The sequence below is a fragment of the Neopsephotus bourkii genome, unplaced genomic scaffold (assembly GCF_033783945.1).
Source record: "Neopsephotus bourkii isolate Nb327-2 ecotype Australia unplaced genomic scaffold, CSIRO-AGI_Nbou_v1 NB_1016, whole genome shotgun sequence".
NCBI lineage: Eukaryota > Metazoa > Chordata > Aves > Psittaciformes > Psittacidae > Neopsephotus > Neopsephotus bourkii.
In genome coordinates, this window is record NW_026901505.1 from 3835164 (window position 1) to 3848825 (window position 13662).

Here is a 13662-nt window from a genome sequence, read left to right on the forward strand (position 1 = left end):
TAGTCTGAAAACCTCCAAATTGCTACTGCTGGGATAGCTGAGCAGACAGTTCAGTGCTCAGCCAGCATGAGGGAAGGACAATGGGGTGCCCAGGGGAGTGAGGTGGAGAAGAAAGAAAGCCCCCGTCTTAGAACAGGAATTAGGGGACCAAAAGGAGTGGGAGAGCAGGGTTTAGGACAGTCTTTTTGTTTAACTGTGTGTCAAGATTGAGTTATCAATACTTTTATATATATTTAATTTTCTTGATACTTTAACCAGCTATAGCTCGTTACAGCAGTCTAGAAAGTACCAGCAAGGAAATCATGAACACTGTCATCTCAGACAACTCTCGTAAGAGTCAGGGTGACTTTTACCCCAGGAAAGACTGTCAGCTTTGCTCCAAGCTAGGGAACAGACTAACATTTTCAGTTTAAAGTCACTTCTAAAAATACACAAAACTAACACCTCCCAGAGAACTTCCCCAGACAGCAGGGGAAGCACAGGGGGAAAATAAACTTTCTAACACAGATTTCTAAACTGCCTCTATTGTTTTTTCTGGATACTGTTAGATTTTCTGGATATATGCACAGCTACATCCCAGTACCCTCCACTATAGCACATCGTTATGTCACAAACCCCATGCCTCTAACACAGTAATGACAAAGACCTGACAGATGGTCCAAATCAACAGAGATAAGAGTAAACTACCACATAGCTAAGGCACCTGCCCAGGGGAAGGATGCAGCTACCTGCCAACATGCAGCTTGCCGCTTCTGTTGCTCTCCCTCCTCACTTTTTAGTGGGAAATGCATGTACATCACTTAATCAGGTTTTCCAGTACATGCAAATGCTAATTGCCATGGTCTGAAACATTCTGTACCCCACTAGAATTAAATGGCAAAACAACAGTTCTGATGATATCATGGTGAATGATTTATCTGGGGATATACTGCATTCCTGCAGCGTTCTTAAGCAATAAGGCATGCTGGGGAGAACGCTTAAATGATTAATTTGCCTCTAGTGCGGGCTATGGTCAAAGGTTAATGACCTTGATCACCCCAGAAGTTCAATTAATGACTTGAAATGGTCTACCTAGAAGGCCTGACAGCTATTATTAAATGGAACATTAACGTAAGGAACATTATTTCATTCCTTTGCAAGGCTTTGTAAACAAGTCTTTACTTCTCATATCCAAAGCACTCTAGCCACGTTTCTAAGTTAGCAAGCACCTGAAGAACTATTTGCTGAGAGATGGGCCCCAATTGCATTATGGATGCACACTTCCACCACCACCACAAGTCCAGACTGTTTATAGAACAGTGTCTGGGTTCAAAGACTTAGAAGAAGCTGTGGTTTCTGGTGCTATCAGGATGCAGGCAACGTGCAGTTATGTACCACCTCCTCTATTTCTTCAGCATCCACTCCCACCTAAATGCCCAAAAACCTGAAAAAAAAAAAAAAAAAACAGAAGTGAAGAACATATCTTTTAGAATCCCACAGGGGAAGGCAAAGGAGCGCTGACACTTCTTGAAGTAACCTGCCAACTTCAGCATTACTAATGACTACAGGGACAGACCTGTCCCATCCACCATGATGATGTCACGTGGACTCTTTGCTCTGCTGCATACTTGTTGCAGTGTTTGTGAAGGGAAGAAACACGCACACTGCCAAGAACCAAGGATTAGTTTGGTACCTGATTTATTACAAAAATTCTCTGTGGAAAGGCTTTCCTATAAATCCACCTCAGCAACCCATCGATACTTTCAGCTAATGCCAACAGTCGCATTCCTTCGGACCCTGAGAGTAGAGCAGAAAGAAGCAGCCACCTTATTCAGGAGCCAGAAGAAGCCCTCTTAAGCCATGGCACTAGTAAGAATGAAGGTAAGAAGAAACCTCCAAAGGCAGCGACTTGCACAGGAACCACCCACCCCCTCGGTACCCTTGAAGTCATACACACATTGCTCTGCCTCTAATTGCCCACTCCTAGCTCCTTCTTCTGCTGCCAGGCCCTTTCTCTGCAGGCTATCCATCCATTTTAGATCATTTAAAGGCCTTATCCTACACCACCACCTTGGCCAGGAGCAAGCCAGTTGTGATGCCACAAGACAGGAGTATGCTACAAGACAGCCAGCCCAGGTTTGCTTCTCTGAGGCCACCCAATCCAGCTATAAAACTCCCTGCCAAGACAAACTGGATTAAGCTCAGATCAGGTTATTTGAGAGCTGGGCTGCAGGGACTTTTCACTGTAGTCTTTCTTCAGTTAAAAGAACTCCACAGCCTCAGCATTACAACAAGGGAAGTGAGAAAGGATAAAGACTGAAGCCATGGAGAGAGAACTGAACTCCTAGGGAGAGAAGCACAATGAGAGATAAGATGCAAGGTAAATAAAAAGGCATGAAGGCTTACTTGTAACTTCAGAGAAAGTGGAGGGCAAGGGGTCAAACTTTACACTAATTAACCTTGCAGACTTTCAGGGTTTGCTGATGCAACCGCCTAAATGACTACAGCATGGGCAGTCAGGTCTGGCCCATTTCATCTTGTAATCTAAGGATGAAGAAAGTGACAAAGAAGTGACAGTTCCACCATCAGATCCCAGGCAGTTTGCTGTGCTACAGGTCTGACCTGAAAATGGGAGTTTGCTCTGGAATCTCCCCACAGTGTCATTTTAACTTTGTAAGAAGCAGCATTGTGAAAGCGTGTGCCTGCTCCTTGATCCACCAAAGAATAGACATACAAGCTAGCCTTTAAATACAGAAGCCTCTGTTAACCAAGCACAACTGTTCACAGTCTGAATTTATTAAGCATTTACTTATACACTTCCCTGGATCGAGAAAAGTATTGTCATGGGTGTCCTCTAGCTGCACAATTAATTGAAGCAGTACCTGATTCTGTCAATACTATTGACAGAATGATAAAAATCATGCAGTGAGTAACAGAAATGTAGGAGCTATGAAGACTAATACATAAAATGAGCATCCATGTCTTATTTTTTATAAAGCTCACACACAGAAAAATGAGTAGTTTCTATCACTGTCCTCAATGGCTAATAGAAAAATGGTAAGCTTGGTTCAGGTGTTCTGGCAAGTAGAAATATAGCATGATTGCCATTTAATGCATTTGTTAGTTGGCGTGGAAAGAGACTTCAAATTCTGGGTGTATTTATACTGAAAAAACATCATAGTAAAAGGTGCTTTATTCAAACACTGAGCAGCCAGCTTTATTCTGATAAAGACAACCAATCTCCATATCACAAGTCTGTCTTCCTTACTGCATTCCTGGAGAGCAGCCGATCCCCAAAAACACTGGGAGATCCATTCAGGTCTTCTGCATACAGCCTACAGAGAGATGATTTTTCCTTCATTGTTGGTGCATTGCAATCATATATAGCTATAGTTACTGCAAAACAAGATAACTGTTATACAGTTACCAGGAAGACCTGCTGCCACTGAACACCCCCATGAACAAAACTGTGGGGACGCCTCTTTTTCAAGCTTCTGTCTTGAAGTTTTGCACACCTTTTTCCTCCCACTACAGGATTTAAATACAAATTCTGCAGGATGTGGGGAAGGCAAGGCCAGCTCTGCCCAGTCCCTAGCACACAACTTATTAATAATCACAGCAGAGGAAGAACATAGCTGCATTCCCATTCTCTCAGTATAAGAGATCAGAGATTGAGAACTCCTGCCTCCTGAAAGGTCTCTTTTGCTTCACAGTCCAGTTTGTATTTGTTTAAGCCTGAGGCAAGCAAACAAGACACAAGCTCCCAGGAATCCATAACCACCCTGATGCTTCTGGGTTGCAAATCATCTCCATTGCCATCTGTTTTCAGTCACTCCAAAATGAGTTCTGAAGAGTCAATTGTTTTCTTCTAGGAAAAATAAACATGCAAGCTGCTATTCTCCTGATTTCCAGCAATTTTCTGCTGTGGGTAAATGTAGCTTCAGATTTTAGAACCAAGTCTCATTCTCATCCAAAGAATTTTGCAATATAATTACCTCATTTTTACTGACTTGGATAACTGCTTTGGATAAAAAAGAAGAAAGGGTGTAAAGTCTGCAAGACTAATTCCTCCTCCTGCCCCTTTGTTATAAAACCTTGGAACAATTGATAGTGATTAATCTCAGTTGATATTTCTTTGGTTCCCTATTTGTTGATTTAAAAGCCCTTTATGACTGATTGTTTTCAGTTGCTTGGAGAGCTGTCAGATCTGTACTGTGGTTTGATTTGGTTTCCAGGGAGTAAAATTATTATTTTTCTTATTTTTACAGCTCTAACACATAGTAGCTGATGGAGGTGGCCCTTCAAAAATCATACTGTGAAGCCAAAGCTACCTCCAGACTGAGAGAAGATTGCCTAGAGATTCTGCAGGCAGAAGCAAGATATGGAAGGCAAAAATACGGGACTTATGTTTTGAACAGGGGGCTGTGCTTTGTTGCTTGAAGGGGTTTATTTTATTACTAGTTTTTAACATGCCCAGTTTATACATTGAACACACACAGTCTCAAGTACAGTGGCTAAATCCATCCCTAGGTGTAACATCAGTGGCTTTCCAGGAATGATGTCAGCCTTTGGAGCAGTACTGTCAGAGCTGGCTGGGGGGCTGCATTTTCTGCTTGTTTAGGGCTGGAGTGCTCCAGCCCAAGCAGTGCCCCAGTCTATGGGTGCTTGAGAAAGGCTGTGCTCAGTTGAAGGAGTGTGAAACAGGGTTCAAGACTCCAGACCACAAGACAAGGACAAAATGAAACATAAGAGAGCTAGCAGAACTCAAGGAAGAAGGGCTTTAATACTGAACTGCTCAATATCCACCAGCTTCACCTTCCATCTTCAACCTCCTGACTGTCTCTAACACTGACCTACACCCTTTGACTCTGAACCTTCCTTGCCCTCAATCTTAGCCTGTTATAATCTCTGCAGCCTCCTTTCCATCTGCATCTCACAGCTATGTCCACCCTGTCTTTCCTGACTCTTCACTTTTCTCATGGTCCATCTACAGACATGACCAACACCACGTGTATGTCATCCCTGGCTCACCCTCATGTCTCCTTCCAATTCCAAACTAAAACCTCACCAGCCACTATCTCAAACAAGTTCTGAAGAAAGAGCAATCATCTGTCAGAGTTCCTCCTCCAAATTATGCAGAATAACATTTCATTAAAACAGAAGTCTTTGATATTAGACAGCACTTTGATTGCTTCCACATACAGTACACCCAAGTTTTCCTTGTTTTCAGAAAGTATATGAAAATCAGGTTTTATTCTGAAACTTCAGGGCTCTGCATGATCACAACTGCTTTTCTTTATAGCCTGCTGTGCTCATTTATACACAGTGTCAGTGCTAACAACTTGACCTAAAGCAGAATTTGGATGTGAGCTCATGTGTATGGAGAGAACAACTGACTGCTATTGACCACAGTTTGTTAAAATTTAAGCACTTTTGCACAAAAGAATGTTCTTACAGCCATGGTGTCTTACTGGACAGATTACGTGATCTGCTTACCACATGTTCGTGTTCATCCCTGTCCAGTTAATAAACACTAGGAGGAGACTGCTTTAGGCCAAGCACTATACGGTGGTGGCTGAGGGACACAGTCACAGCCCAGGGGCCACATTTGCTTCCTCCTCCTTCTTTGTAATCTGTTGTTTCCATTGCCCAAAGTTAGCAACATGTAAAACCAGTGCTCAGAAATGCAGTGAAACAAGTGATAGGAATCATTACTTTGCATGCCCCCATTACCTCCAAAGGAAGGTGTCTCCAGTTCTCTCCACCACCCTTCTCCTTCTACTGCCCACATGACTTCTTAGTCTGCTGCCACTGCCCTTCCTAGTTGGCTGCATTACTGCCAGTTCTTTTTAAAAAGAAGAACAAAAAAAATCCAACCAAACACTAAAAAAACAACCAAACCAAAAAACCACACGACTCTTTCAGTTGCCAGATCATTATTCACCATTTCAGCCTCTCCAAAGCATCTTAAATAATTTAGATGATGCTTCTCTGGATCTCTTCTTGAGCCTACAGCCCCATTACTCTTTTCAAGCTTCACACATTTTCCTGGATTTTTACTTTTCCTCTTCTAGTCCCTCCTCTACAACACATTGCAAGAAGTGGAAGCAAGTCCCATATTATGCCCCAAGAGACCATTTATAACAATAGACTTGAACGTGGTTTTACTAAATCACTCATACCAACATCTTTGCTTCTTTGCTTTCTAACCCATGGCCATAAATTGTTATGAAAACAGTACAACAGTTGTATCTTCACATTTATGTCCTCATCAGCTTCTCTAATATACTGCAAATACAGCCTATCACATACACCACGCCACACTGAACCATGACTAATACAGATATAGCACTACAGACTGTGGGTGAAATTTTCCCCACCTTTTCTCACATACAGATCTTTGAACACAATTGAAAGATCTGAGAATTCCTTTCCCCTCTATTCCTGGTCATCATCTTAGGGTACCATCTTCTGCAGATGTGTTTAACACTGCTTCAGCAGTAATGTCTACTTCCAAGCCTACTGGATGCAGGATGGATTGGGACCATCCTAGAACAAATCACTGTTGTGTTTACATCTCTTCTGCTTCTCACCATTCTAGTCTCATTTCTGTCATCCGATTCCTCTTTATCCACGTTGCCAGTTCTCATACGCATTCACATCACACATTTAAAGAAGGTGACAAAGAATGTCAAATGTTTTTATAATCCAGCTAAACCACATGTGCTGTTTCAACCACCAGCTTAGTTCACTGTTCTCCTTTTAAACAAACACAAACACTTCCAGAAGATCTAGCAACAACAGAAACAGGCAGGCAGCAGTGCAGTACACGCTGAAACTCAGCGTGGTCCCCCATTAGGAGGAAAATTTCGAGTGCTTTAATCATGACAAACAGCACCACAATGAGTCAGTGGATATGACGGGTCAACCTCTTGGCTGGTGCAGCGCCAACAGCTTCCACAGGGGTTCATCAGGCATGAATTGGCCCCATATGTGAAAACCCGCTATAATTTGTCCAGTTTCTCCCATCCCTGTGGAGCAAAGTCTCCATATGCGAGATCCCACAGAGCTGTCAGCCAATGTCACATTTCAATAACAGCAAAAACAACCAGGGCTGCATAAACCAACAAAGCAATCCCATTGCTCATAAACTGGCAAGTGACCTAGGTTGGCAATGTTTTTGTTGATCACAACCCTTTCTATGGAACAAAACGTAGGAACTATCACGCCAGAACAGGCTCAGTGATCCATCTTCTCTTTGCAGAGACCAACATTGATGCTTTAACAGGAGATTAAAAATGGATATATGAAGCCTGCAAAGCACCTGGGCCAGTTGTGCAATGTTTTGCCTTTGACCCAGGGCAAGACTCTGCTACTCTTATATACAACTGTGCAACGTTATACTGTGTTACCCCAGATATGAAAGACTGACATATTTCTTCATGACAGCACCTGACAAAGTCAGAGGATTGTCCTTTCTTCTTTTCTCTTCCTTTTTATTTCAGCTTGATTAATATAACTGCACATCCTCTTCTTAAGATCAAAGCTCTGACTTATCAATAAACTGGAATTTACAAATTAATTCAACTTTGTGTCAAAAAATCAACACTTTGATTATTACTCATGTTAATGTCTGTTCTAACAGAGGAAGTAGTCTCATAGCATTCTCTCTTGAACCTTTCCCTGTTGCAGAGCTCTAATCCCTTTCCTTGCTTTATTTGACATCAAATTAATGTTAGTCAAGTCAATCTCTTTTTTGAGAGATTCTCTCCCCCGAATTTTGTACACTTTTATTATTTTCTACCTTTATTCCACCTTCTCAGGCAAGCTTTATATAGTTCAGCTACAAATATATGTAGCTCTACCTCTACCCTAAACCAAGGCTGCATTCCCTGCTCCTACAAACCAACCAATCGAACAGGTGAAAAATACAAATATTAAATTAAAAAATGAGACAATATGTTTTGGCCTGTTGTATCTGAATTGAAGTTCAGGGAAGTTGGTTCCAATGGTACTGACAGCTATACAATGAATCATAGTCTCTCTAAACCACTGATATTTAAAGTACAAGCTGTGTTTCATTGCTAAAGTGGAGATTATGATCAGGGTACTGTTCTATTTGTCTGTCTTGTTTGGTCACAGAATGATTGATTTTGCAAATATTAAATCAAAAGAAAATATAATCTGTTCTATTATTTCTTCTATTTTTCCCATCTCTGAAACAAGCACTTTTTAAACACTGTGCCAGTGAGGCTGACAGAGCATACCACATGAGGAACTTATAAATCAATTAGAAAAAAAAGCATAGACACTTTTGTTTCAAGCTACTAAAACCAAAAGCATTTGGCTCACTCAATTTATATATTATTAATACTTATAGCATCTTCTGACTATAGAGCATGAATTATAGAGGGGAAACACTTGCATCCGTCCCCAAGCTAAATATTTTCTGAAGTACCAACTGCCAACTCTGGCAGCCCCGCCACCATGGTTAGGTGATAAATTAAAGCTCGCACTCCCACTGTGCCCCTTGCCAAGCCAGGCAGAGCTCAGCCAGCCAAACCTCGCTTGTCCAAACTGCACCCACCCTCTAGTGGGATGAGGGAAAAGTGCTGCTCCAGGCTGCAGTTCTTCCCTATGTGTGCTTTATCCTGCAGCACAGGACTATTTGCCGTAACACTGAAAGAACATTCGCATAGAATAAGCATGCTAAGATTTTTCTTTCTCTGCTTCTCTCTACCCCCCCATTTCTGCTGGATACACATTAATAAGGCACTTTAGCTTTAAAAGGTGATTCAAGCCCTGATGAGTTTTACCAAGAAACTTTATGGGCTATCTTTTCTTTCTAGCTTTGCCTGGCACTCTTCAGAGTCAGTGCCATTTTAACTGCAGTTTCATAGGTGACTAAGCAGCGATTAATCCAGTGAATTAGTGGCTGTAACTACCATACCTTTCTTTTGCTATAAAGACAAAACAAACACACCAAAAAGCAAAAATTCTTAAAAAAAAAAATCCAGCTCATTTTCCTGTATGTTTTAAATGCAACTGACTGTAAAAAGTAGAAATATGGAATATTGTTGCTAAACAGTGAACACTGCAGTTGTGGTACAACCTGTGAAAAAGCAGCAGAGCTATAAACAGGTTTTAAACCCTGACCTGGGTCAGCTGTACAAAACAGAACAAGCGAGCAGTCCTCAGAGCAAATCACTCTAGAAAGTGGTTGCAGCAACTGAAGGTCAAATCCTGCCAGGGAGGAGACAGAGCAAGATTCTCTGCAAAGGACAGAGAAGCAGGACCAAGGATGAGAGCAGGGCAGCACCCCAGCTAGAAATATAAACCCCCAGTACCTGGCAGGAGCTGAGCATCTCCCATGGTCACAACCATGATCAGCCACAATGCAGAGCACCAAACAAGCCCAAAGCAAGGCATAAGGCCAAGAACAGCAGCCCAAGCCTAAATACAGGTCAGAAGCAGTAGACACAGAGCTCTTACTGAGCTCTGGCAAACCTCTTTATAAACCCAGACTAACGATCCCCAGTGAATTCAGGTGAGTCAAACTGAGTTCAAAAGAAAGAAGACTTGCAGCAAGACTCAAAAAACTGCTAAGAAATATATTCTGTTCTTAAATATAAAGATATAACTTGCAAATAAATTTGCTTCCTTTAGCAGTAAACATTGATGAAAGCTAGAGATGAAGAACTGACTCTACAGTGCTACCTTTTACCAGCCTATTTTGTCCACTACAGGTATGACAGCAAAGCAAAGGACAAAAATAAAGAAGCCAAGGCCATTAAAAGCAAGATGGGACCTGAAACAACTGAACAGGACTGAAGACAGTATGATCCCTTCCTCTACATGATGCAATCAGCAGCCTCCTAGACAGACTCAAGTCTAGAATGGAAACAGCATGAAGTGAAAGGCAGGGTGGGGGGGTGGAATAAAAATAAAGCTATCTTTCATAGATCACATGGTCCCACCAGGAACTATGGAAACCTCTGACTTGTCTGGCTCTCTGTCTTTCCCTCCCTATGGGTCTTCTGCAGAAAGCATAGCTTGTGTGCCCAGGAGGTGATGAAATCCCTAATGTTGTATGGCACATGGGGAATGTGGGAGATTGCAAAACAGGATGTTTCTTGGAGGAAATACAGTCTCAGCAAGCAAAAGGTTCAAGTACGGTACATCTCACAATGATGTAAGAGCTTGATTATGCATCTCACTTAAAGCCCAGCTTAGGGGTTTAGTTCTAGTAGAACTAATAGGCAACACCTGCTGCGATGAAAACAATTTCCGTCCCTGAACTCCAGCAGAAGTGTTTATCTTTTGAGTTAGAAATGTTTCTCTAATGTCTGAACAAGACTCCAGGGACAAGAACATATGCCCAGAACTGACGTTTCTGCGCATTAGATAGCTTATAAAAATGAGAATTAGAAAAACCTGGTATCATCAGATGTCTCATCCAATAAAGTCATTAAATGGAAAATACAGAAAGGTTCCTCTAACGTTTCCTCTCTCTGCCACTGTAGTACTAGTTGCTCTTTGTAGAGCAGAAACAGAGGCTACTGAAAAGCTTGCTGGGGTAAATTCTGAGTAAAAAATCAGGGCTTTTCCAGACCTGTCCTTGACAAAATTACCATTGACTTTAATGGAAACCTTACCCAAATATGGGCCTCAGGACTTGGCCTCTTGGGTTTAGTTACTAATTTTACTATTAAAGGTTAAACAGAGCTGTTGACAGTACAAACGATTTTCTTACGTAAGCAGCGAGAGTGTCAGATATACAAGATAAAACAATACTGCCAAGTGAAGGCAATATAGGTTATGGGTGAATGTCCTTTCACAGAACATACTGCACCAAATCCCAAGTTTCACCCTCTTTCTCAAGCAAATCTCCCATTTAAGTCAATGTGACCAAGAAGCAGAGTCAGCCCTAAGAAAGGACCTCGGTTTTCAGCCATGCTTGCTACAAGGGCTTTAGGAGACTGTAGCTGTTGAAAACACAAAGTCTCTACCCTTACAGAACCAAACCTGTCGCAGAGAAAGTTCATCAAAAAACACATGCTTTCCTTTACACTGAGAAAGCAAAAGGCACAGATGTCAGGCTTGATCAACAAAACTGAAGGGTGAAGTATTGTTTCATTTTGAACTTAGGGTGACTATCCTAATAATGTCCTAGAATGGTAAGACAGACCTGCCCTGCAGATGTAACTGTTGTACAGATGCATTATTTAATAGCCATTAAACACTGCAACTGCAAATTAAGCACTTCAGTCATGCAGTTGCACACACACAATTCTTAACAATAAACCCCTTGATGATAGGAATGTCAGGGAGGGCATGTAGGGCTTTCCTCCCATACTTTCTGCTATGATAGTCTTTATCTAAGGCTTGGACACAAACCAGAGACTTGTTTTTAATCCTTGACCAAAAATAATGAAATGATGTGATCCTTAAAAATAATAACCATCCAGTCAAGGGCAAACTGTCTTCAGCTCAGTCTAACAACACTTCATTAGTTTGGTGATTAAACAGCAACTCAAAAGTTAACTGCCTGGAGTATCTGTTGTTGTTATGCTGCAATCGCACTGTCAGAGCCATAGGATAGTTCTGTCTTTAATAACAATGCAACAGACATTGAGGGAAATTCCTGTGGTTGTCTGTCCTATTCAGATACAGTTATCATCCAATAGATCATCAGCTGTACAATAGTCAATGGTGTCGTAAAGTTTTTGACACAGTTAACACATTAACACATTAGACAAATGTCGGATTTGAGCCAATTCTCATCAAAGCCAATGGAAAACTCCAACAGAGTTGTACTGGACACAGGGATGGTGTCACACGTATTGTCAATCTGGTAGGAAACAAGACAATCACAGCAGCTTTCTTCTGACATCAGTGTCTGCCTCTACTTGAGGCTTTGGCAGAGCCTCATGGAGGACTGGCTCTCTTTCTCCTGCTTCTTAAACAGCCTGAGAATCACCGGGGTTTGTTTTTTTGGCACAGGGCACTCAAAAGGACATTGTCAAGGTTCACAGAACTGAAATCTAAATCATTTTTCTCTCTCCTTCTCAAATTTCATGTACTTTTTCAGTGTGATTTGGTGTTTACCCAATGCTTTCTTAAACAAAGCAACAAACCCTTGCTTTACGATCAACCTCACTACCATAAATCACATGCCAGCTCTGACCATGTACTATTGGAGTGTGGTCATATCAGCAAACATGCCAGTATACCTAACCACGGAATGTATTTTCTGAGCAAATGTTTGGTACAACTCACATCCTTTGCTGAGTAAGAGTTCATTGGGATTGATCTGCTCAGGAAAGGAACATAGCAGATGAAAACATACTGTTCCTTTACAGTCACAATACTAACAGCAATAAACAGTATCTCAACTGATAAACCAGGCTTAAAACAACAAAATCCTTGTGCAAATCATGCACAGAAATACCAGAACACACAGTTTAAAATAAAAAAAACTTTAAAACAATGAAAGAGAGAGAAGGACTATATTAATCATTATGGCTCTGATTCCTGCTGGGTTGAAGATCCAAGTGAATGAGTGAACAGGAGGACCTGATCCTGGAAATAGGTTCACAGAGACATAAGTAAGAGTCTGAATCCAAGATAATTGTCCCTTTTTGTAGAGACAGGGCTTCAATAGCAGTATAAAATATGTATTTTTTTCCTATTAATATGGAAAGACATTAGCCCGAGGCTGAAGAGGAAGAGACAGAACAGATAACAGGTGTCAGTGAGGTCTAAATGAAGCCTGTCTCTCCCTTCTTCTCTATTCTTCCCCATCCCTAAATCCACCCAAATTTGCTGCTATCCTTGATTTCATGTTTTAGCGGATCTGCAGCAGCCAGCCTTAGCTGCAGGGACAAGGCTGCTGCATGAGCAGCCCAGCAGGGAGTTTGTTACTCTCCATCTCTCCACCCAAGAGCCTGCAGAGGCAGGAGCTGTGCAGGTGAAGCAGCAGTTCACCAGCTCAGTTTGTGCTCCCTGTTGCTGTGTGTTCCTATAGATGCTGCACCAGAGTCAGCTCCGCAGCCAGGGAGGCTGTGGCACATCCTATTCTGCACTGGTCGGACTTCAGGGGACCAACCTAACAGTGGGTGTAGTAAGCAGGAACATGCTTCCTTTCTCCAACACACTTTCCTCAGCAGATGTTTGCTGTCTTGCATTTGTTTCTGGCAGAGATCTTAGTTTTTGCCCTAATCTAGTTCTTCAACAGCACTTGATTAAGTTGCCCTGAGAATACAACCTGTGCAAGCACTACCTAAAGGAGTTTTCCAGTCTCCTACCTCAGAGCCTTCAAAGGAAAATGCTTGAAAAAGATGATAAGCAGGTAAATGGCTACTTAGTTGGTGATGAGCCATCAGGATCAGCCACTTAACACCAGCATTCATTTTCAAACTTTGCCCAACATAATACCCTTCACTCCAAAATTTGTCACCACAAAAATAATCTCTTTTAATAAGGTGGAAATGTGTTCTGAAGGATTTCTTTTTACTCCACTGCAAAGAACACAAAATATCTTTTTTTAGCTGAAATTCATAGAAGACTGCCTGGTCTACATGGGATAATGGGCAATGAACAATTCACTGCAGTGTGCCTGCAAAGGGAAAGAAATTACTTCTCAGAAAGGACCAAGTTCAAGATTTCAGCCTGCACTTTAAG

The 13662-nt window shown here is 41.7% G+C and overlaps 1 long non-coding RNA gene across 1 annotated transcript; it reads right to left on the reverse strand.

Moving 5' to 3' along the window:
• Positions 1 to 3050: 3050 nt before the first annotated feature.
• Positions 3051 to 9400, reverse strand: LOC133215957 (uncharacterized). The gene is made up of 2 exons (XR_009726528.1): positions 9327 to 9400; positions 3051 to 3314 (listed from the first exon to the last, which is right to left on the reverse strand). It is a non-coding gene; the product is annotated as an uncharacterized LOC133215957 (long non-coding RNA).
• Positions 9401 to 13662: the final 4262 nt, after the last annotated feature.